The sequence below is a fragment of the Ixodes scapularis genome, unplaced genomic scaffold, assembly GCF_016920785.2.
Source record: "Ixodes scapularis isolate PalLabHiFi unplaced genomic scaffold, ASM1692078v2 PGA_scaffold7__128_contigs__length_106722199, whole genome shotgun sequence".
NCBI lineage: Eukaryota > Metazoa > Arthropoda > Arachnida > Ixodida > Ixodidae > Ixodes > Ixodes scapularis.
Window position 1 is genome coordinate 41,305,484 of NW_024609882.1, and position 25,226 is coordinate 41,330,709.

Here is a 25,226-nt window from a genome sequence, read left to right on the forward strand (position 1 = left end):
CATCAAGGCCGTACACAGGTCAACTAAAGGCGCACCAAAAAAACAAAGAACAAAAAAAACTTCGCTATTGATTCAGTTGTCCTCGGGAGATTTTGTAGAATTATCGCCAGTCCCCCCCATTTGGTGTGAAGTGTTCAGTGGGAGACGCAGCTGTCTTTTTCGGGGATAAAGGATGGAGACAGCAACCGAAGCGACAAATTGCGGGCAAGATCCTCTTGACCCATATGTTTCCTCTCACCACTGCTCTTTTTTTTTTTTTTTTTTCATCTCATGTGCTGTGTTTTTGTTTAATGTTTTTGAGCATATCGGCTTCTTTTTTTGCCTTATTCGATGGATTTTGTCTGAGAGAGGCAAAAAAGTACGTGCATAAGAAGTACGTACGAGTACGTGAAGATGTCTGAGACATCTTCACGTACTCCTGTGGCCTATATCTGAATGAGCCTGATCCTTGTTTACTTATTAACCCGGCTACATATATTCATTTTGCCGTGTCGCGTACTTATATCGCATTTGAAATCGTGAAGTTATGTCGTCCTGAACAATTTTTTTTAATGTTCCGTTGGACAACTTCTAGTTTCCTCCTAGCCTGTTCCGTCGAATACGCATCTATTTTTTGTTTTTTTTTTTTCGCCCGCGAAACAAATATTTATTTTCCATTCCTGCGGACTCGGGTCTTTATTTTAATTCATTCGTCATCGTTTTCTTTTTATTACATATTTAAGTTTCTTCTTCGTGTTACGTGAACATTTTTTTAAATTTTTTAAGTGAAAAACAGGGTCTTGATTTGAGGCTTTGCTATTACAGCAGCGTTTTGTGTTTATTTCTGGATGTTGCGCGACACTCTGCATTTGTGCGAGCTTCTGTAATCGTATATACGGTCAAACGTGCCTCTGTATTATTCAACAAGCCTTCTCTCTCCCTCTCACTTGCTCTCTCACTCCCTCTCTTTCACTCTCTTTCTTCTTTCCTACCTAATACGCTTGACTCCTCCTTAGTTACAAGGGGCACAATTAACCGTCATAAGAAACGCAGCCACACGCTCTCTGTCAACTCGGAGTTGACACTTCTAAGAACAGTTGCACTCCCCCCCCCCCCTCCCCTCCCCCCCCCCCCCCCCCCCCCCCCCCCAGCCTAAGCAAGTATTCTCGTTCACTCTAGTATGCGCATACCTGGGTGACTTCAACGCACCGCTGTGATTTATGAAGGTAGACGATGCTCTCGAGTAAGATTCATAAACAGCAGGAACATCTTTCCGAGAACATAAGTGAACCAAGGACACCTGGGTTTTGTTTATGTAGTAGATCTTAGTGAGCGACTGCTGTTTGCGCAATGCGTTATTAAGGGCGCAAATAGAAGCGTAGAAAAAGAACGTTAGCAACGTCTTGTCGCTCAGGGATACGCATGAGAATAGTTTACCTGGGTACTTAGGCACACTAAGTCCTTGACTAATGCAAGAATCATAAGACGAGTGTCTCATATCGCTTTGAGTTGTATGCTCGTCTCGCTACTAGATGTCTGGGAGCTCCTTTTAGAACCCTTGGCTGTGCAAGACATGCGTAGAAAAAGTAGGCTCCTAAAAGAGTCCAGAAATAACCTCGGAATCTACGAAAAAAGAAGCGGAGAGTTGGGTTCTGACTTCGTAGAAACATGACGAACAAAAAAAATATCGAGAGCTTGCGAGACCGAGCATATGACGTGCTTTAACAGGAAGGTATTTCTGAAATATTTGAATATCCAGTATTCCGTAAATTTGCATTAAAATGGTAAAACAAAATTGTGTGAGTAGCATGAGAAAGGCAGAATTATACGTCGAGTAGGATTATTGTCTTACCGTGCTCATAGGGAAAGTAAAAAGCCATAAAATAAAAAAAAATGTCGGCAAACTTTTTTTTCTTTTACTTTAATTTTTTGTGAAATACAGAACTGCTTACACAAAAAAAACGGGAGCTTGTTTACCCGCCCTCCCCGTTTCGCTTAGAGATTGCAAGGATGAGCAAGGCACAGTAACTTCGTCAGCATCAACGAAATAAGTGATGCTGCCAATAACCTTCCCAAGACGTCGATATGTTATTCCTACACTAGAAAGGTACTCTGGTCTGCTCAGCGGCATATTTTACTGTCAGCGTTTTACGTTTTGTTCTCGGTGGATTCTGCAATATTATGAAAAAGACAATACCAGCGTTCCCGTCTTTTCAAAATAACATATGAAGTTCGGATATTAGTCTTAAGTCAACTCAAGTTTATTTTAATCTTAACTTGTAGTGTTAAGTTAACCCAGGTGTTACGCTCATTTTGGGATATGCTTATGTACAGAGAATTCATGCGCGGTATAATATTCGAGGGTTCATATGCGTTACTGTTTTTCCTGTCTGTACAAGTGCCGCTGCGTGAAATCTGTATGTGTGTTTCTTTTTCAGAAAAGTTTACCTAACGACGAAGTTTCTTCCGCAGGCTTGGTTCACACCGCCGTCAATGTTGAAGTGCGCGTGCGAACCACTAAAATCAAGGCTAAACAACATCGACATTTACACGCCCCATAAAAAAATGCGAGAGCATAAAAAGCGTCTTGTTGTGTATGCATCCTATCAAGTCGAGCCGAACGCCTCGAGTCCTGTAAGGCGAGCTTCGCCTTCGCCCGACAGCGTCATGCTGCGAACAAAACGCCCCCGGGGAATCTCCCGACTTCCGATGTTCGAGTTTATACACAAACGCCTCAAGCGTCGGCCTATTTTTTTTTTCTTTTTTTTTTTCGTTGTTGACTTCTTGGTGGACCGAAAAATGTCAGTCCCTTCTACGGTGAGCAGTGTGCAGTATCATAAAGAAGCAAACACTCGGCTATCTAAAAAATTCTTCTAAAAAGGAGCACATACAATGTCAGTTTGGAAGTAAAACGCGCGCATGAAGGAGGCGGAAGAACTCGGGCGGAGAATTTTGCCATCCGCTTTAAAGGGACTCTAAGGTAAGCAGCTTGAGCGCTATAACTTGCCTCTGAGTCATTTTGGCGACGCCTCGTTGCCGAAGTTGTTTTGTGTCTGAGGCTACACGATGCCCCACATATTTATTCTTCGATTATAATCCGTTAGACACTCGTGTTGGGTAAGCTTAGTAGGAATCGAAACCCAAGTCGACCAGAAACTTAGTGGAGTACAACTGCAGGTTCCAATTCAAGCATCTGCGAAAACTAAAAAAAAAACGGGTTCTGCGGTTATTAGCGGCAGAACTTACTGCATCTGTCAACCTTCTTTATTTGTTTGTTTGTTTTTTTAAGTAAAAAAAAAATATCACTTTCGCATAGTTTAACAAAAATAAAATAGTTATTATCCAGGTTCCGACACGGAGGCTAAAAAACACGTCCAGCAAACAGAAATCAAGAAAACCAAAAATGGCCTTCTTTTTTTCTTTCTTCCGAGGATTTTACGGCGACTCCGGTTTGAATTCCGGCACTACGAACTCCAAATTCGAATTTGACGCAAAACCTTTTAGCTTAGCGAACTGGAAAAAAAATGGCGACTGCATTGCAGTGCGATCTAAAGACAGAAAATAGTTTTTTCCATGCACTAAGATGGTTTCCTTTTTCGCAAATTTAAACCACACGGTAATATTCAAGTTGTAGCCCCATATTTTGTTTAGGTCCAATTGTCCCAGATGTTTCAGGCATAGTATATCACCCGAATTGGCAGACCGCAATGCACTCTGCTAAGAAATCTCTCCAAATAGTTACAGTAATAATCCATATCATACTTCGTTTCAACTTAAGTCCAGACACAGCCAGAGCTACGAGATAATGGAACCAATCAAACAGTGTCAGGAACGCGAGTCACTAGGCCTGTATTGTTAATGATTGGTTCAGCGATAATAGAACCTGCACAGAAACGTTACGAACAGCATGATGTTGCGCTTTGGATGATCTCTGATTGGCCCCATCAGCTCGTCGCGTCGGCTGCGTCTCGACTTAAAGGGGTACTACAACGAAATTCTAGCGGCTATTTTACATTCTAAATGTCAATCACGGTCCGGCCATACAACAGACACATAAATGTTTCGCTCGAAAAGACACCGAAGATTATTTAAAAGGAATGAACCGAATGCCGTTACGTCGCTATGCACTTAAAAGCAGCGCCGCTCCCCAGATTTCTCTTTTCTCGCGGCCCAATTAAATCTTGCGGGCAGCGGATAGGGGCAACTGAAAACGACCAGGTTGTAACGCTTTGACGACGCAAGGTGGCGGAACTCATAACCACGTCAACCCTAAAGCAGCTTTGTCCATGCTGGACCAATTGACGTCACGTCTGTGACGTCAATTGGTCCGGCGTCCGTGATGCATTGCGCTCTTTAGTGGCTGATCTTCGAACGCTCCTCGAAATCAGTCCTTCGGAACGAAAAATATAGCCAACCGTTTAAAACACAAGCGTGCGATTGTCATTGGCAAATTCAGTTGATCATGTTTAACTTATTTCAGAACGTGTGAGGTGTATTTTAAGTTTCGGTTCAGTATCTCTTTAAGGTAAAACTAAGCATACTACGGCGTAACTGCGCCAAGGTCGTACGCGGGTTTACTAAAGACGCACCAATGAAAAGGATTGTTGTTGAATTGTTCCTTCTCATAGACTTTATTTGAGTTATTGCCGTGCCTCGGTTCGCCTCGAGAGAGAGAGAGAGAGAGAGTAAAAACATGCACTTTACTATTCAGCACATATTAAATGTTCAAAATGTCCTGGGCCTGGTAGACCAAGGCCTTCCGTTCTTCAAGTTGCTCCAACACTAGCCACGCGCTCCAGGAAGTGGGAGGGGGGTAAGGGAGGGGTGAGTTAGTTTAAGCAACAGGACACTGCAGAAGGCAATGTTTCGAGATCGGCATAAAAAGAGAGACAGTCAAGGCAGGAGGGTTCGGAACGTCGTCGAAAGTGGTAGAGCCTAGCGGGGTCTAGAATGGCAAATTTGTTTGTACCTTTCTAAGAATGTTTATTTGCTCGACATCGAGGTTAGGGCGGAGCCGAGGTAGGCGTTGCTCATAGTTACGAAGCTATTTGCAAAGTGTACTACGGAGAAGCAGCTGCGTTTTTGGGTGATGAAGGATGCAGACCGCATCCCAAGCAAGAGATCGATGCAAGACCCTCTCGACCCCGATTTGCTCACTCACTCACTCCTGGTGTTTGTTTGTTTTTTCCTCTCGTGCCGGGGCATTCTTAATTGTTCTGCTGCAAATCTTTTTTTTTTTTATTACTATTACTCACCTCTATCGATCGTATCAACTGCGAGAGACCGGCACTTCGATGCATAATTGACGAAAATAAGACTCGCGCCTTATACAACATTATCCCAGCTTGTATTTGACCGAGCTTGATCCCTGTTTAATGAACCTTTTCCGAGAAGCGTTCTGCGCACGCGCGACGGCCCGAAGCCAAGCGGCGGAAGTTGGCACGAACAATCGAGGAAATTTGGAAGTAGGCTGTGGATCAGCAAGTAGAACACGTAATTGCAGTATATATATAATTGCGTTACACAGAAAAAGAAAGTGGACGGAAACACGACGTTTGGGTGGACGCCACGGATGCCCCTCGTTGGGCACGCGCCGCAGCTCAGAGAGCGAAGTAACTGGTAGCGTAGCTCCCATTATCGGTTGGTAGCGCAGGTTTAGGTGATTTCTTCGACTTTGAGTTCGAGCAGGCACCGCCTGGTGCCGTAGGTATGTGGAAAAGGTCCATTCTGAGAGCAGACCCCACTACGCATGTTATTCTTTGCTGCGGTGATTTTTTTTTTTTGCTGTTTTAATTTGAAATTTTAAGGTGTTTACCTTCATCTGCCAGTTTTTATCTTATATTAAACAACTTCTCGTTTTTTTCTCAGCCTATATTGTTTTATATTAATTTTTTCTCTCTTCATCTGTCTTGCTTTTCCCCTAGAATGTGCAGAACAAATATATATATATATATATATATATATATATATGAACGAATATGTGCAGATGAATGAACCATACTTAATCCAATGAATCAAAGAATGAAAGTTTTCAGGAACCCGCCTGAAAGCTAAAAATTGGCGGAGCCAGGATTTGAACTCTGGGCCTCCCAATGTCCGGTCGGGTGAGCTAAACTCTACATATATATATATATATATATATATATATATATATATATATCAGTGTGTCGAACCGAAAAAAAATACGGGTTCAGTTACGGTTCAGGGTCAGGTAAATTTATTTGGTTCCGGTTCAGTTCCGGTTCGATTAATTCGATACGCGAACCGGTTCGGGGCGCTGAACCGGTTCGCGAAAGGGTTCGGAAATTATAAATGACAAATTGCCACATCAAAATAAATTACAAATAAAACATCTGAAATCAGCACATACGAAACGGGATACATCGTAGTGTAAGGCTCAGGGATTTCTACCAGGAATGGTTTCTTTATGTGCACTCAAAGGTTACCTCACCGACGTTTACGCATTCGGACTTCATCTAATTGGGTCCGACGCAGTAGCTGTAAAATCCGCGACATCCTTACAAACCCACTTACAAGTAGAACTCACTAACTATCCCGCCACCTCGGCGTGTAAGCAATTGAAGGAACAGTGGGGAGAAAATACAGCTTTCTTTATTTGAACTAGCCTTCGGTAACTCAAATTAGACCCTTAAAGAAGTTTTCATTAAACAAGATACGGAATATAAAAAACACTTCAACGAACGCAATGCCAGAAGGACGTAATAGGATAAATATTAAAATAGAAGAGTTCGCTGTCTCACAAATATGTTAGCTTCTAAGTGCCTATACGAAACCGGATGCATTATTATCAAACTCCACAGCCTTTTCTTTTCTCATTCCGATGGAAGCAAGCTTCAAGAACTCGCGCGTTCCAGAAACGTGTTATGAAATGAGCACACAGCAGCATTTAGGATTTACGAGATTGTAGAAAAATAAAATCCCGTGACGTGATTTTTTTTTTTTTTTTTGCACAGCTTTCTAATTTTTTTTCTTCCGTGCAAGCCGCGACCAGCGCAATACTGGTTCCTATGTCAAGATTCATGGATGCAGCGTTTGTCAAGATTCATGGATGCAGCGTTTATATTCCTAAGACTGAGTGGAGAAGAAAAATATGTAAGCGAGGTGTGTGTCAGTTGACGGCACTTAAAAAACAAGTGGCATTGATAGCACATTCATTGTCAACAGCGCGTGGCCGAACCGTTTTGACATGAGCCGGTAACCGTTATTTTTTTTCCGGTTCAGTTCCGGTTCGGGTTCATCGCGATAACAATATAACGGTTCGGGTTCGGGTTCAGTTCCGGAAAAAATACCGGTTCGGTTCCTGTTTTCGGTTCGGTTCGGTTCCGGTTCGACACCCTGATATATATATATATATATATGCATGCCCCTTTCGTGCGGAATCGGGCCTTCTTCTAGTTCTGGCCCATTCCTTATCGTTTTATTTCAACAACGAACTTACGCATCCCAGTTCGTTTTATCCTGCACATTTTTTTGCGCGTGTTCCTTTATGTCGGAGAGTAAGATTTTAAACCTTTAGTATTATTACAGCGTTCTCTGTTTACCCCTGAAGGCTGCACTACACCCTGCTCCTTACCGAACTTGTGTCATTCTCTATAACTAAATGTCCGTGCCTCCGTAACGTTCAGCAATCTCTCTTTTCTTTTTCTTCCTCTCTTTTTCTCTTTCGTTTCCTCTTACATTATACACCTGATTCCTCTTGAGTTGCTGACGCCACAAAGAGCCTCCCAAAGTAACCCCGCACCGCGCTCTCAGGCAACTCACTGTCTGTGGCTCTGCTAATAGTTGCAGCCAGCCAAGTACTCTCGTTGCTTCTAATAACCGCATTTAAGGGCCACCTCGACGTACCGCTGAGATTCATGAGAGGGGGCGATGTTTCCGGGTAAGGTTTATAAACAGCAGGTTACGTCTTCCGGAGAATGGGTGTGTACGAGGGGCACCCCTAGTTTTGCAATAGCATTTTGTAAGCGATGGGCAGTTGCACAATGCGTTATTACGAAGAATGAAGTGTAGGAACACAACGTTGGCAACAGCGCATATTTATGCGTGAAAATTGTTTCACGTGTGTACTCAGGCAAACTAAGTTCTTGACTAATGCTAGAATCTTCAGACGAGCATCTCTTACCGCTTTGAGTTTGCCACTTCGGTCGGTGCAAAGTGGTTTTGGCTCCGTTTTTTAATGCACCTGGTTGTATGGTTATTTAAAACAATACAGGCTAAGAAAAAAAAAGACAAGAAGTTCTTTAATAAAAGCAAAAACTGGCAAACGAAAGCAAACACCATAAATTATAATAATAATGATAATAATAATAAACTATTTTCCAAGTGAATTGGAGGGACAGAAGGGCAAAAGCCTCCAGTGGAGGCTTGACGAGTCCTTCGGGGACAGGCATAGCAGCACGAGAAAAAAAAAAAAAAAAAAAAAGAAACACGCACACAAATATACATAAGAAGATAAACACTTCATCAGAATTATTATAAATACTACACAGTAGACACTGTTGTAGCCCTGAAGTCTAAACCTATAGGGTTCAAACAAGCAAGTAGATATGTAATAGGTAACATTATATAGTATGCATCGATGAAGAATCACACGCGCGCATCACAAGCGCAAATAGAATGAACACAAATTTTTAGTTGATATAGAGTGTATACAAATTTCGTTGCTGGCGAGGTTGTTGAGAAATTTAGGTATAATGTAACTTAGCGTTTGTGTTCCATAGTTGGTCTTACAGCCGGTAACGTTCCAATATTTCATGTGTCGGGTTAAATAGACGTGATCATTCGGCACTAACTCAAATAAATCTGACAAGAAACGCGTTTTTTTTTTTTTTGTTCTCATGCTTTAAGTTGATACATAATTTATATTCATAGAGGTTAAATATTTTTAGCAATCTGAACTTTCGAAACAAGTCCTCACTATGGTAATCATAAGGCACAGTATAACACATGCACCAGGCTAAATGAAGTAGTGTTTTCGCCTTATCGTAGTATGCAATAGAAGATGGTGTAGTTTTTGTTTAGTTATTGTTTTATAGCTTGTCGCATTAATAATCAGCGGGTTTTTTGTAGCGTCATCAAATTAGGAGCGCTTCTTCTGACGCCTGTCAGTTTTGTTTTTCACTATGATGCTGTGACGTTGAACAAAAATAAAATTGTGAAGCTGTACCTCTTTTAAATTTGCGTCGGTCCACTTTCGTTTGCTAAACGACAGCCTTATCGTAATGCTTGCAGTTATTAGACTGTCTGGTGCATGCGAGCCATCTGAAACTAATTGAAACTAGTGCAGTTGCTTCATGCTTTTTAGTTGGTTAGGACCCTTACCAAGCTGTGCCGAGCACACGGAACATCCTATTACTATTAATACAAGCAGGATGAGAACTGTAATGAACTTTTATTACGCCTATCCTCTTTCTTTCTACTCGCTAACACAAACATATTTTGCATTCCTAACATATGCCCACTTTCGCGCGAGAAGTAATCAATACAGTGCATCATACATCTCAAGAAAATTTCAGTCCGACCGGTCTCTGACAGCTTGCCTGAGCGTCTTTTGGACAGTTCTATCTCGCTGCAACCTCCAAGCAGGTGTTTGTTTGTTTTTGTCTCTTTCTTTTCAGGTTATTATGCTTGCCGTTTCACGTGGATGAATGCAAGCTGCGCCTAAAACTAATTTAATGCCGCGTTGTTGCATCCTAAATATATATATATATATATATATATATATTGCGAGCAATTTTTTGTAAGCTGTCTTTTCTTTAAAGAAACACAAGCTACGAAATGTCTTGCATAACGATCGGCTCTCCCACAAAAAGACAATATAGCCAAATGCCGTCAGCCCCGATTGCTTCACACAAACTGGCAGAATTTACTCACTTTAGCTATCTAGTTTGTGTCATTCCCAGTAAAAAAAAAAAAAGCGACAGATGCACTGAGCGGGCGGATTCGGTAAAGTTTTCTATGGGGAGAATTACCAAAGCCATCGCTTTGCTTAGGCGCTTGCTGTGGTAGCGTGATATACAAAACAATGGTGGCGCCAGCTTTTGGGTCAGCATCCAAATCAGCATTCCCTCGATGATATCTCAACAAACCAGTGCTCAGCGGAGAACAAGAGTGTTAGACCTGCTTATTGAGTATATTACTGACTCGAGGACTGTTCGATAAATTACCATTACGCACAAAGCCTGTTTAATGCCTACATTTCCAACATTTTGGAACTCACAAACGCTCCATCACTACATACGTTTAAACTTCTTTCCTTTGTCTGCGAAAAATCGCCAAGTTCTTCTGAAGCCTCTCACCCTCCTGTGAGTGCAATCAGAGCTTCTCACAAAGAAATGAATACAATCACAGCACTTCACATTCATGAATACTTGTGATTTACCGCCTCTCGGAGCTGGGTATACAGTACGTGGTCGGTTGTACCAATGTAACGCCAGTGGACGATAGTACAACTAATGGCTCGCCTGTGCATAGTCAGTTTTGACACTCGATCGTAACACTTTTGCAAAAAGTCCATACCATAAACATATCTTTATGTTATAAACAAATGCGTAAAAACATTCACCCCTGCCTATTCACCCATGGCTACTCATGCTATTCACACATCACTAAGGATGTTTGTGTTTTGAGGCGATGTTCTCAGTGGGCAAGTAACGTAAGCACTTGCTTCAGCTTGGTCGGAGGACCAATCGTACGTCTGCAACACCTTTGGGTACATCATTCATACTTGCTGGACGAATTTTTCCTGGAGTCTTTAATACTAAAGGATGTTTGGGGACTCTCTGTGTAAGCTATGGTTAGGAATAACAAAAAAAAACATGCAGGCAACCTTGAGAACTTTTTACATCTTGAATTCCTGAGATATGAGAACGAAAATTGAACGAACCACACACAGGTCATGTGGGTGAAAAGTATCCAAAAACTGTCAGAGTACACCCGCGAAAGCTTGATATTGATGTCGAGAAAAGTGGCGAATGAAAAATAGAAAGAAGCACACGAAAAGCAACAATATGAAGTTCCATAAAAGAAATGTATTGCGAATATATCGAAATATTCTATATTACGTGAATTTGCATAAAAGAAGTAAAATCAACTTTCGAGTAATATTGACAATGTACAACTATACGTCGAGCAGGATTATGGTCTCAATGTGCTCATGAAGAGAGAGTGAAAGGAAGCATGAATTTACTTTTATCAAAGGATCGCCTGCCTTGGCCCAGTTATCCTGAAGCAAGAATGGTAGGGGGGTAAAGGGACTATATATGTTAGTATGGGTGGTCATGGAGAGGACCAGATGAGGTGATTGGTCCCATAAGAGAAAAACAAATTAATCAAAGTTAGGAAAAAGGTCGAGACAATTATGTTTCCCTCTTCTCTGAGTTCCAGGTGATTGTAAAACTTCTTATACGAAATAAACGAAAACTCACTTACCTCGATGATAATGCAATCAGTGCAAAGGTGCGAGTGAGCTGGACAAGATTAATCCGTAGAGAACGAGAACAAGAGACAAAAGGACAAACACAAATCTCAAAACACAGCTAGATGACTGGTGCACGACCGAAAAAATCCGCCTTGTACTCATTTTGAACCTGGGACCTCTTCATTTTCTTTATTTCCAGTGGAGCGCTCTTATGAGCTAACCAGGAGTTAGGCGTCGGTAGAGCAAACGAGTTTTATCAGCTGCCACCAGTCTAACACCAACGAAGGGGAATGGCCTGCCTTTTAAGGTTATGATGCCTGATGTTTATGGATGAGAGCAATGCATGCTGAACTTAAGAACTAATATACATTGCCCAGCAAAAGGTTGCGCCGTAAATTCCGCAGCTATCTATTAAAAAACTAGTTTTTTTTTTGCAATCACCATGTATATGTAACAAAAACTCTACAATTTCTTAAACAATGTAATCAGAAATGAAACGAAAATATAAATATTCTCAGAACTAAACTTAAAAAAAAAAACACGACAATCTAACATTTCAATTTATGATGTTGGTTATACGGCGCAAAAACATAAGATCCTCAGACTTCCCATGTCCTGTTTTTAATTTTTGGGCTAGGCAGTTTTTCTGAAACTCGGAAAAAATAGCCTTCATGCATGCAGTGGTCCTGTTCACTCGGTAGTGGAAGTAGAGTAAACCCTATCCGCATTTTAGGCAAATCGTTTCGGAGACAGGATTGGCCTAAAATTGGAACGAATATACAAGAGGATACAGGTGACTTATCCTAAGCCTGGTCTCCATTCTTCGATGCCCATGTTGCTGCGCACCCATGTTCAATCCTCGAAGCAGCTCTGCTTTCCTACTTCTTCTCCCTCTCTCCCTCTCTCTCTCTTCCTCTAATCTGAAAGCGTAGTAGAAGTATCCCGCTCACCGGACCAATCAACGGTCTGATTCTAATCAGTTCACTCCGGTCTCCGCGTGCGAGTAACGGCAGGAGCCTGATTGTGGTAAAAGGCTGACGAATGACTCCGTGACGGTCGCCAATCCCGGAATGTCTGCTTGCTGACCTAGTTTTGTGAAGCTGCGGCCTGCGGTGCTGCCGTACAACTTTTCCGAAGTTTACCAAAGCTATCAGTGTTCGCAAAAGTCGCAGGCGTATATCGGCAACAAGCGAGCTTTCTCAAAGAAACCAAAGAAAGTTTTCTGATGCATTTAGTATTCGGTTTGGCAACTGACAGCTTGTGCCACATTGTGTTGATTCTTTACTGAGCCCATCCTTCTCGTCTCTGTGTTTGCGTGGTTGTTCTGCAATGCCCGTGTTTAGATATATCTCGGAACACATCTTTCAAATCCGCTATTTCCATTGTAGGTGCATTGCAACATTCTTTTTTGCGATGATTGACCGTTCTTCTACGGGCACACTTCCGGATTACGTCTAGAATTAGGCAGTGCCTATTTTCCCGGCCGCAGAAAAAAAAATTTCCCCGAAATTATACCGCAGTGTCCTCCCATTAGACGTCTGAAATCGACTGACAACGGCCTGTATAGTTTTGACTTTCTTGTTTTCCCAACATTTTGTAAAAACACATTCAATAAACAACTTCTCGTTCATGGACTTTTCATGGACACGTTTCGTAAACACTAACAAGTCATTGACACGACCCGGCTCACCCGTTCACGCCTTTTCACTGCGACAGTGTGCGACGGCCAATTACAAAATGTTAGAGTGATGATATATGCATCACAGTATTGTGTGTCATATAGAAAAATAAAAATAATTTGTTTCTAATTTACTTGTAAAATACTTGTAATGCATTGTTTTAATGATTCCCGATGTTTGACATCATACATGCCCCCCTCGAGCGTTGTCCTCTCATTTTTTTTTTTTTTTACTGAATTTATGGTGCTTTGAAAAATAGAATTCCTCTATCCAGCGAGCAGCGTGCAGTATCAAAAACCAACAAAACCCAGGCTATTTAAACAATCATTCTTGAAAACCGCACTAAACATAGCGTTTGATAACAAAAAACGCGTGTTTGAGGGAAGTCAGACGCACGGGTTTCAAACTTTCGCGGTCCCTTTTAAGGGGCTAGTAAACAAAGAATTGAGCACCATTACTGGTCTGTGAGTCGCTTTAGAAACGCCTTGTTTTCGATTCGTTTTGTGCGTGGATCTACGAGACGTCGCAAGAATGTCGTTTCTATATATTTCCATTCACGAAAACTCTCCTCCAGGCACTAGCAGAAAACAAAAAGAACGAAGATGGGGAAAAAAGTGAGGAGTAAAAGCACAACTTATAATTTACAACTTCGCAAAGACGAGGAAGAGTGTCCTTCGGCTATGAGCAGCAGAGATGGCTGCTGTTGCCAACTTACTTTTTCTGTTTTTTTTTTTTTTTAATAAAACAAGCAATTTTTAGAAAAACTTTCTTATGACACCAATATACAAATAAGTATGCGCTTCTGATACTGAGGCTGGAAAAAGATCTAGCGAAAATAAATCAAAACATAGAAGACCGACTTTTTTTTTTTTTGTAACAATTTCACAGCGTTTCCGGTTCAAATTTCTTCACCGCTGACTCCGCATCCTGTCATTGATTTCCTCGTTGTTTGCACTCAAGTTCAGGTTTCGGATTTGTAGACTCTCGAAGATGGATAACTTGTTTTGCTTTTTATATAGTGAGCCTCTTCTTCAATGTTTCGTGGAGAGACAAAAAACCGCGTTCGCGCTTTTCTCCTTCTTTTTTAGCACATTTTAAAGATTTGTTTTTTTAAGTGAGTTCACTTGCTTCCGTTCTTTTTTTTAAATTTCAAGTTTTTTGACAGTATCCCCCTCAAACATTCTTTTAGGGACCCGGTATTGCGGATTCGCCTCCTTTAGAAGTTATCAAACGAATGTTCAATGCTTGCCTATATTTTGACTCGTCTAAACTTGTCCCCTTACGTAGCTCTAACTCGAAACTTGGCGCTTTTGGTCTTCACCTCGTACAGTTTAACGACAAAATTAAGCTCAACCGCCATTACTGCAATTTATCTCTCAAGTTTTGTACCACGCAAACTCACTCTTTTGCCCTAAATTCAATCATTGCCTATCTTTAAAAAAACTTATTTTCTTATCTCACAAATTCATCGTTTTTATACAACAAAAGTGTGTTCAATTATAACTCTCTTTATATATCAGTAACCTAAAAATATCTCCAAATAAATGCAAGAATGCTTTGGATGGACCTTTCTAAACACGTTTCTGGTATAACTGTAAAAGAGAATCAGCAGTTGGTTTGTGCAAATATATCTATAAAAATAGGCCTAAATTTAATAAATTACCTGGCTTATTGCAACGAGGCATAAATGTAGTTGGGCAGTTGCTGCTGCATACTTGTTTGGTGGGAACAAGGCTGAAAGACGTAGGACCAGGAACAGGAAACCAGTGTTGGACAAGATACTCTATAAAAGTATTTCAGTTAAGTTACTAAATACCTGCTTCATAAAGTATTTAAAATACTAGTCAAGTTACTTTCACTGTAAAAGTTGAGTAGAGTACAAATACTTAGAGATGTAATTCAAGCACTTTTGAAGATATTTCCGCATTGCGTAATTTGAATCGACGTCACTGACAACGACAATTATACAGTTGCGCAAATCTGGTTTACCAGAATGGTTTATTAGCGCGTAACAACACAAAACGGCAAAAAAAAATTGTACGGCTATTTTATGCAGTCCAACAATAAGGAGCAGAATATTGCCACGAATGACAAATGATGACGCGGCGAATGACTGAAGAAACTAAACGTTTAATGGGGCCAACTTGTGCCCAAAACAAAATAGAGAAAGGCTAGCGTCGCAGGTGTCGATGTCAGCAAAACAGCAGGATCGAGCGCTAAAACAAAACTGACGGCGGACAAAAAAAATGGCTTGCTTTTGTATGTTTATACAGCCTTGATGTAGGTACGCCTCAAGGGGTGACCGGTCGCTTAGCTGTAGATGTGAAGTCTAGCCAGCGCAGTACAACCGCTAACATGGGGTTTTTAACGTGCATCACGCAGTAGTGACTCCACGAACGCGTGCCGGTGCGAGACTCATCCAGATTGAAACGGGCGGGGGCTGTGGGGATCGAACCAAGGAGGTTCCCAGCGCAAGCTTTCGCTACCGCCACGCAGAGCACATTTTGTACACGCGTGGGTTTCTGGAGCATTCGGCGTAGAACGTTCCGCGCGTAGAACAATCGTAACTCAATCACACGACAAGGTTCTCGAACTGACGAGAATGTCAAGTTGAAATAATGAATGTAAGAGGAGTCCGCTCTCTGGAATCGAACCCGGAGGCTCCGCGCGAGAGCCAAACGCGGTAACCTTTCGGCCACGTGCTCGCGCTCGGCGACTCGCGTGGCAATATCACTGATACATGTTTCAAAACATTTTTGGGATAGAAATAAAGAGGTCGCTTTAGGTATAGTGACATCGCTGCATATCACGTCCTACGGCGCATCGTTTAACTGCAATCCATATTTCCTGTGTGGGGAGTTCACTTTAAACGAACTTGGGATACGGATACGAGTGGATGGATAACAAAGAGAACCCACATAATAGCCACAGCAGTGGTCGCACCTTCTCCTAGTAGGTTGCGTTCAGAAAGGCACTCAGCGTTGGGAGAAGCTTCGTTGGCATTTTGAGAGGTCATCCATCTTTTAGTTCGTTTCCTGTCCTGTTCCTGCTTATCGATGTTCGCTTTTACAGACAGTGTTCGCAAGAGCAATAAATGACGGACTGACGACAAAAGAAAATAAACAAAAGAAATCCTAGACGTTTTTCCGTAGCGGGGCCAAAGATACAACACGCAAAGCAAAAATGTATTTTTTTTGTGTGTGTGTGTGTCCACTTTTTTTTTATTTGATGTTTTCTTGACACTCAAGTCTGAATTATTGCCGTAGGTTGTTTACCGGTCTGCGTTGCGCCTCAAAGGAGCAATCCTAACTTCCTTAAAACCACCTCTTTTGTATAAGGATTTTTTAGGGGGAAACTAGGAATCAAAAGGCGCCTTTGGGAAGGCGAGGGGAAAACCTTCATTGTACGAACCGTGGCCTGAAATGTGAGTCACAATCGGCAAAAAAGCGATGTTTTTTTCACGAGCTCAACCAGTCACCGCAGCTAAATGGAGCTAGCTACATGATTTGGTTGCTCGAAAAAATTTTCACGTTTGCTCGTGCCACGCCCACACCACTTCATACTGAAAAACTCAGAAAATGGCGGAATGTCAAAAACGTATTTGGGATAATGAGTACAAGATACTCAGAAATGTAATTAAGATAGAGTATCAAATACTCTCGATCAAAAGTATTTGCAAGATACCATGATACATCAAAAGGTATTTGAAATACGGTATCTTGAGTAGCGTATTTTAGATGGTCACAAGTCCGCAGGATACACACAGACAGCGCTCTGTCTGTGTGTTTCCTCGTCCTGGCCCAACCTCTTTTAGGCAAGAAGAGTGGTTGTTTGGGCGAGTTGGTTTGACATCTTATACAATCTTGTGCGCAACAAAGACGAGGACAAAAGCAGGGAAAAAAACACAACAAGGCTCTTTTAGGCGTTGTTCCCGCCAAACAACTTGCACATTTCCTCGTAAACTGTTTAGCTTCCGCAGTTCTACAGTCCGATACACCAAAGATGTATTCAATGCATTGAGTATTAATATGTTCATTTTCTTACATACAGTGACCTTTCAAAAAAAGTTGGCAGATCTCTCCACTATCTATGCAAATTGGTCCATTGTTCGCTTTCACATTCCGAACCAGCTTCATCATAAACAACCTTGTTTGAGGGAGGTTAATTTATATCCCTTCCATAAATTATCAAGAGCCCTTTGGCACTCAAAACTACGCCATGTTTTATTATTTGGAATAATGGGTTTTGCATGCAAGGTGTTTGCAGTCATCTGAACGTTTGTACACGACAAAATGAGCCGCCTCTTTGTGTTGTTTTCTCTAAAATATAACGAACGCCAAGCACTACAGCCTCTGCTTCCTAACTTTTTTATTCCCACCCACTTAGTTGCCTGTTTATTTTATTTTGTTTATATTCAACTCGAGTTGACAGCACCTCTGTACCGCTATCGCTTCCTTTTTTTTTTTTACTTTACCATTGATTGGTTTATAACCAACCTTTTTTCCGGCGAACCGCTCGGGTACTTCGGGTGCCATTTTCTCCCCGACACTTCTCCTTACCCCGAAACCCTTATTTGGAAAGGGTCCTAATTACCGAAACAAAATCGCTGGCGTGTTCCTTTCTTAATAGACGAAACGAGCTCTTTGACTTCGACGCAAGACACCGGCATCCTCGTAATGAGCGCTCGGTCTGTTCCAGCGGGACTGTACAGTTTCTCTAAGCGCTCTCGTCTTAAAACGCCCTCGGGCGGTCATAGGCGAAGCTCCGCCGTGTCGTTAGTCTTAATCTCGGGCGCGTCTCGATGTCTTTAGTCGAAAGTGTCTACGGAGAGCGTGTGTAACCCCGGCAACTAATTTCGGCGGTTTTCTCTGGGCTTGGAGTAGCGGAGTAGATTTCTCAGACAAGGCGCACTTTATTATGATGAGCTCAGATCGCCCTCGAGCGATTTAACAGGCCCGTTTATATGTGCCTCGTTTATTGGGGGTATTAGTGTTCCAAACTACACGGAGAAGGTCATCCTCTATTTGTAAAGAAATGGCAATCTAAGGCATACTAAACTATCTAATTGAATCCGTTGAATTAATTTATGAATAGATGAACATAGATAAACCCTTTGAATAGATAGTTGCATTGCGCCATCTAGTCAGTTGTGCTGGTAGCAGCGGGTGGCGATAATATTTTTTAGTTTAAATATACATTTCATCGTCGTCAACACACGCGCAACGATATCTTTGATTCCTTGCTTACACACACACACACACAGTTGAGCTTAGAGGGTTGACAAAGTCCGCTATGCATTGTAGCTTTTTTTTTTTAGGACTATAGATGTTTACAGTTGCAGACAACAAGATTAGCATCGGCATGTTGGCCGACAGAGGTGCAGCAATGTGATTGGCAGAGCGGCTTCTACTCAAGGTCGTGGAGCACGGATCCGGCGGAATATATTTTAAGCGGAAAGATCGGGAAAAAAGTGCCCCTATTTCTAAGGTGGTGAAATATAATACCAAATATGTAGTTCACCTCTTCGCGCACTAAGCTCGTGTCGTCTGAGCACGATGAACAAAGTAGAAACAAAATCTTCCAAATCTACTTCGACACGCGATGTGAAAGCATTTCCGTTGCAATCCAGAAGCGCATTCCTGTTTACAACAACAAACGCAGTCTGTGTTTATGTGCGCTTGAATCACCTTCCGGCACGATGTACTCTATCAACTTTTAGAAATCCATTAGACGCTCAGCAAACATTTTGTCTCCTATGTTGTTGCTCTTTTATAACTTTATACGTAAATCAAATTTATAAAATGCTGCTTTCGAGCACTTTTAAGCTGCAATATCTTATTCCTACTTTTGGGCATCCCTTCACGCATAAATTGTGTACGACAGCTAAAGTGCCTTCTACTCGATTTGCGAGATGCACTCGAAGTGCTCTTATCCTGTTGAGATCATTCAATAAGCATCAAATTGAAATTGTCGGATGTAGTTCGGAAGCGATTCAGCGTAGCTTGTGCGTTTCATTTTAAGCAGTTCTAAAAATATTATAATTTATGGCTTTCTCACAGTTTCAGCACTTTTCAACGATGTGCGATAAACACGCAAACTGATACCAACGCAGGAGGGATCTGCAGTAAGACAGCTTTGTTATGACCTCCTGATCAACAGGTTTTCGCCTCAACGATACCTGTATCACCAAACACATTTCATTTCTTTCATTCATTCTCATTTCATTTTTTTAATTTTCCGTGCTCATGAACAGCGGCAAGCCTAAGTAAAGATGCACACAGTCAAAAGGAGCACAATTAAGAAATCTACAGCATGGGCAACAGCTACTATCTATAGAGAAACAGAAAATATATAACAGTTAAACGTCAGCCATTGAACGCCTAAAAGCTTGAACACTTGAAAATATTGATGCTGGTTGTACTGAACGTGTTATAAAAATGTTGGATGCGGTACATGCGACTGGACAGCTTTTTTTTTTTAATCTAAGAAAGTGGAATTTACATCCAAAAGCACTCCAGGTGCATATATATTAATAGCTGATATGCACCCTAAGAAGTGCCTGCGCCTCTACCTACCCGCAAAGCACTAAAAGAGCCAATTATTGCGATCTAGGAAATCAGTTGAGCGCATGATAAGGGGGACCATGAACGCATTTATACAAAAATATTAGACCGTACTCAAGTCCTCTCGAGCTTAGTGTAGTACAACCACATCGTCGTAAAAGCCTGTTATAATCATAATAAACACTGCGTCGAATATAGTGATCATCACAAATAATACGAAAGAAACATCTCTGCAAGCTTTCGATTTTCGCGTGGTTTGCGATACCAATACAATTCCAAACAACAGAACTAAATTCAAGCTTGCTACGTACTAATTAAAAAGACAAAATGAATATTCAGGCTAACAAAGGGAATTCACGCGTTATTCTCGAAATAAAACCTAACGTTCGATAGGGAGCATTTTTGATGTTGGAAACATGTTCTTTGGATGACAATGATCAATCAATATATACTCCTAAATCTCTTGTGCATTCAACCCTACGGTGAAATAGGTTCTCGAGACAGTAACAAAAACATAATTTCCGATTTCTTGAAAAAGGACATAACTTTAGGGTTTTTTTCGTTTTTTTGTTTTTGTTTTTGTTTTTTATTTTTTGTTCCGATTTACAGTTAACGAATTGCGGCAGCACCAATGATGCACAGCATTAATATCATCGAGTAGCATTTCACGGTCATGAAAAAATGACACCTGCCTAAAAATTTGATGTTGTCAACATATTGCAAAATTTGTGAATGACGAACACAGAAACCCAGATAATTTATAAAAACATTGAATAAAGTTGGCCCTAGAATGAACCACTGTGATACACCAGAAAAAGACAGATAAGGTCTAGAATGATGTCCTAATATTCAAACGAAGTTTTTTCCATCAGATAGTTTGAAAAAAATAATTGCAAAGCTGGTTATTTATTCCATATGGCCCTAATTTATGTACAAGAATTGAATGATTCACCAAGTCAAACGCCTTTGACAGATCGAAGTATACGGCATCCACCTGCCCACGCTGATCGGCTATTGGCGAAACAAAGTCTAAAAAATACACTAGATTGGTCTCTGCAGACCTGCCAGAGAAGAAACTATGTTCTTAAATGCTAATTTTACATTAACAAATTCTAACAAATGTACAAACAAAACGATTTCAGAATTTTTTCAAAAAGCACAGACCAAGGATACTGGTTTGTAAATCGTTACGTCATCGGTCTTGCCACCTTTGTGACTATAGCACAATTACAGAATGTTTCCAAAGCTCGGGAAAAGTGAAACTTAATAGAGACAAGTTGAAAATACGCGTTAATCTTGTCGTAAAAATTGAGGAACAACCTTTAACAATAAAGCTTGGGATGCCATCAAAAGGCATTGATAGCTTGGGTTATATTCGTTTCATCGCAATTTCGATTTCAGCGCTTTGAAAAGACGTAGTCGATAGGTTGTCATTATACTTGTTACTATCATATGGCGTGCATGACGCGGCTTGGTTTGAAGAGTAAACAGATTCGAAATAATCAGCGAATGCGTTTGACAGAAACGCAGGTTCATTCAGCACTTTACCAGATGCGTCACATAGGCTTAACGCAGAAGAGGACGTGGTCATGCGATCATTGCTGTACCGCCAGAAATACTTGGCCATTCTTTCTAATGCCTTTCTTTAATCCTGCCTTCCTGAAGCAATATATTACTGGAAGATTATCTCACTTTTCAATGTCACCATTTTGGAAACAACTGATTTTTACTAGCGTTTACTATACCATTTTAGCTATATTAATTATATCTCGTTCTTAGGTATGATTTCCTTGGTGGACTTAAGTTTATTTTTCATGTCTGCATTTTTACGTTTTCGAAATAGAGCTTATACATAGTTTGTCCCTCATGAAATGCCCCTGATGGGACCCCAAGCCAAACTAAATGGTAATAATCTCTTAATACTTACTTATTTTGCCAAACGCTGTCAGTTCGCTGGAAAGTCTCATACGGTAAATGGCCACGACACGAGAGCACAAAAATAAATTATACACTCAAATGAGGTCCACTAATGTGAACCTGTAGATTTCATAGCTTCATAATTAGCAAAATAAAAACAAACTGCTTCCTCACTTCCTACTATGTGTGTCTGTGTTTGTTGTGTCTTTTTTATTATATGAGGGTAATGAAGCCACACGGTCGTCACTTGAAATGTATACTTGACTGCTCAAAAGCTGAGCTAGAAAACTCGAGTTTACCCGAACATATACTATTTTTATACTTCGTTTCACCGTACCATGACAAAGAGCTCAAGCCAATCAGAGCGATGGAGGCGAAACACGTGAGAGCCTGCCCCCTTACCCAGACCCTGATTCCTGTGTCCTCCCACACGTCGCTTTGGTCCCAGTAAAAGATTATTCCCTCACTAAAACTTCATACAAAAATCGACTTCTGCTCCGTTTCTTTGACAGCGCTGGTGCGCAGTTTGCGAGGTAGAGTATACTCACTTGTCTCCCTCTGACGCACTGTATGGCTCGTTCGGACCTTAGCCTTCGCCGTTTGTCAAGTTACGGTGAAACAGCGGATCGGAGAGGCGCCCCACGTGAAATGTCAAGATTTGATTTCTAAAAACAAAACTTTATTTGCAGCCTCGATGTTTCAACCGTGAAACATGCAATCTAGATACCAGGACCCTGCTTAGCTTCGAAATACAAAATGAAATAAACTAAGGAGGCAAGAACTGCAGCTGCTCAACGGTGTAGAAAAAGAAACGAGGGAAATTTTTGGAGGCAACGAGAGCAGAAAAACGCAAATGTATTTCGAGCGCACGAGGCCCGTTTTAAGACGCAAAACTTCGAGCGCCAAAAGAAAATTATCCAGGCAAGATAAAAGTTGATTCTTTACTGTCCTCTTGACTTAATTGTTTTATGCGAATTCCTTGACTAATGTTTTGCTTTTTGTTTCTTAACCTTGGTTGGTGTCTTTAATTTTTTTTTACCCCCCCCCCCCCTTTCCCCTTCCACTTCAGTTTTCTTTGGCTGCTGCATCCTCCGGTTGACCAAAAAACCTCTGTCAGCAGAACGCCTCCACGGGGGCCCTTTGTCCCCCGAAGACTTCTCAGCTTTCAACACTTGGCCGCTTTCTTCACGTCGTTCATTACTTCCCCCTTTACCTTACTTTGAGGAAAAGTCTATTTTTTGTTTACACTCCATGCACTTCATTCCATCCCCGTGCACTTTAATGCCCTCATTTTACTTTTTTTTTTGATCATCCTAATTTTCTACTTAAGTCTCTTTCATTGAAAACTTTGAAAGAATAAGACAAAGGTGGGACGACGGACGACGTATAATTTCTTTCAAAATTAAAGAAAGTGTACTTCGTCCCGCGGTCCAGCTTTCTCTTAAAGGGACACTGACAAGGTATTTACGCTAGCCGAGGTTATTAGTTGTACGTGACACATGAGAGCCCGACTACCCAGAACAGAATTTGCGGCTCGAAATTCGGTTTCTTTGCTCCCGAAAACCGGCGATCGAGAACTGGCCGGTTTGAGTCGCGTTCATTCTCTTTTCCGTTGTCACGGGCCGTTTTCTAGCGAGTTTGTTTCACACGCACTGGCACCGCTCCAGTTCTCTCCCAGAACGCATCACACTCGCAGAGTGTTGCACGGAGAATTGGACTCAAACGAACACGCCAAATGCACCGAGCGCAGAAAACTGATGCTACCGCCATCTATGTTGTAGAAAAGGTACTAACCTGAAACCGAAACTAGCGTTTTTCTGTTCGGAGTGATGGGTGGGGATGCGAGAGTGCAGTCGCTACTAACGTTTATCGACAAACGTTGGTTGCTGCAACCTGTAGTTTGCGATGACTGCAAGCAACTCAGCTGTCGTACAGATAGTTACAGACGGCGTAAAGTTCCGAATCCAGCTGTCTACAAAGCAGCTGGTTGCGATCTTTTTAGAACCGCTTACACTGAAGAAAACTGATGATGCTGTCCGAGCAGAAGCTTGATACGTTTGAGCATGGTATTATGCGTGAACCGCTAAAGGGGTACGGCCTAAAACTGGTTTGTTGGAATATCCAACAAAACTTCGTGGGACTTTTGATTTCGATCGTCAGTACAGGTGGATCAGATATTAGCCTTGGTGAGGGCGTCGAGAACGAGAGCTTTCTCGAACAAAATACGACGGGGTATGTTAGCTGACGCAGGTAAATGTTCAACATATTGATGTTGCCCAAGCCTCGGGCAAAGTCACTGTGTTTGTCAATCTCTGGTGTTTATTGGGCAGTCACAGGTTTCTGCTGGGGAGTTTTGTCGACAAATGTTCAATTTTTCACCCGCACACGGATGGTGATAAACATCACGGGAGCTGCTGATGCGTTTGTTCTGAGCATTTCTTGACACACTGATATATTTCGGCGTCTGTACAGCCACAGAGCGACTTAAAACCTGCAAATAAAGCACGGTTTGTCAATTGCTTCCTTCATGAAGTAGGAGACGCTCACAATTTAAGCTCACGTTTGATTTGGTTGCTCGCGGGACGCGATTTCTATCAGAAAATCTACTTTTTTTCCTTTCAATTCCGCGACACATCGTAGCAGACGAACCCTCGTAGTCTGCTCTCGCTCCTCGCGGGAGCGAGGCATGACGGGATTGCATTTTGGCGCACTCCCGATTTTCTCGGTGCAGCGAGTGCATGCACGCGTGGGGTGCCAGCGCTAAAACGAACTCGGAAAGTGCAACCACTCGTGGAGCGCCGGTTGAAACGAACCCGCTCCACGCTGCGAGTGGGCACGCATGGGCAGGAGTGCCGTGAAACGAACTCGCCTCCCCCCCCCCCCCCCCCCCCCCTATAAGGTTTAGACACTACCACTCTGTGGTGTGTGTCTAGCGCTCTGTGGTGTCTGTCCTTCCTATGTCCCCGTCTTCAAAGCGCAATCATGTTTTCTAACGTACGATACCAATTTGCCCAACAATCAACACTTGACAACCACCAAATTTGATCATAGTCGCAGGTCATCGAAGGCACGCACACAGTATTAAAAATAGAAAAGAAATATGATACCCATTTTTGTGGCTTCTAAAAGCTGCAAATGTGTTTTTTGGAGGGAAAAAGTATCACGACCACATAACTTCCGCCACCTTTCTCCTCCTCTATATGTTTTCTTCCTCCCCAGTCCAGTTCCGGTTTCGGGCTAAAAAAGTTGCGTTTTTTTTTGTTTTTTTTTTACTTTATTAAAAGTATACGTGACGCTGCAGCAAAATATTGATTGGGTAGTGTTCTGACCCCATAATTATTCGCCTGGCAAAAAATAAAAAGAATATATTTTGTGGGGGTGTCAGTGTCCCTTCACACACTTGCGACTTAAGACCACGAAGGGCACACTGGCGCCATCTATCAGGTAGCAGTGGAAACTTGGCGGTCCCGCATATTTTCTATTTCTCTCGCTCATCATCCTTTCTTTCTTGGGTCGAAAAACCCATAGAGTTATTATAATGTACGCTAGAGGTTAAAGTGGCACTAGTGTGCTGACGCAAATTGAAGCAGACAGCAACCAGTACAAAATTGACTTCCGGTAATGCATTTCTATGAGAAAAAGTGAGTG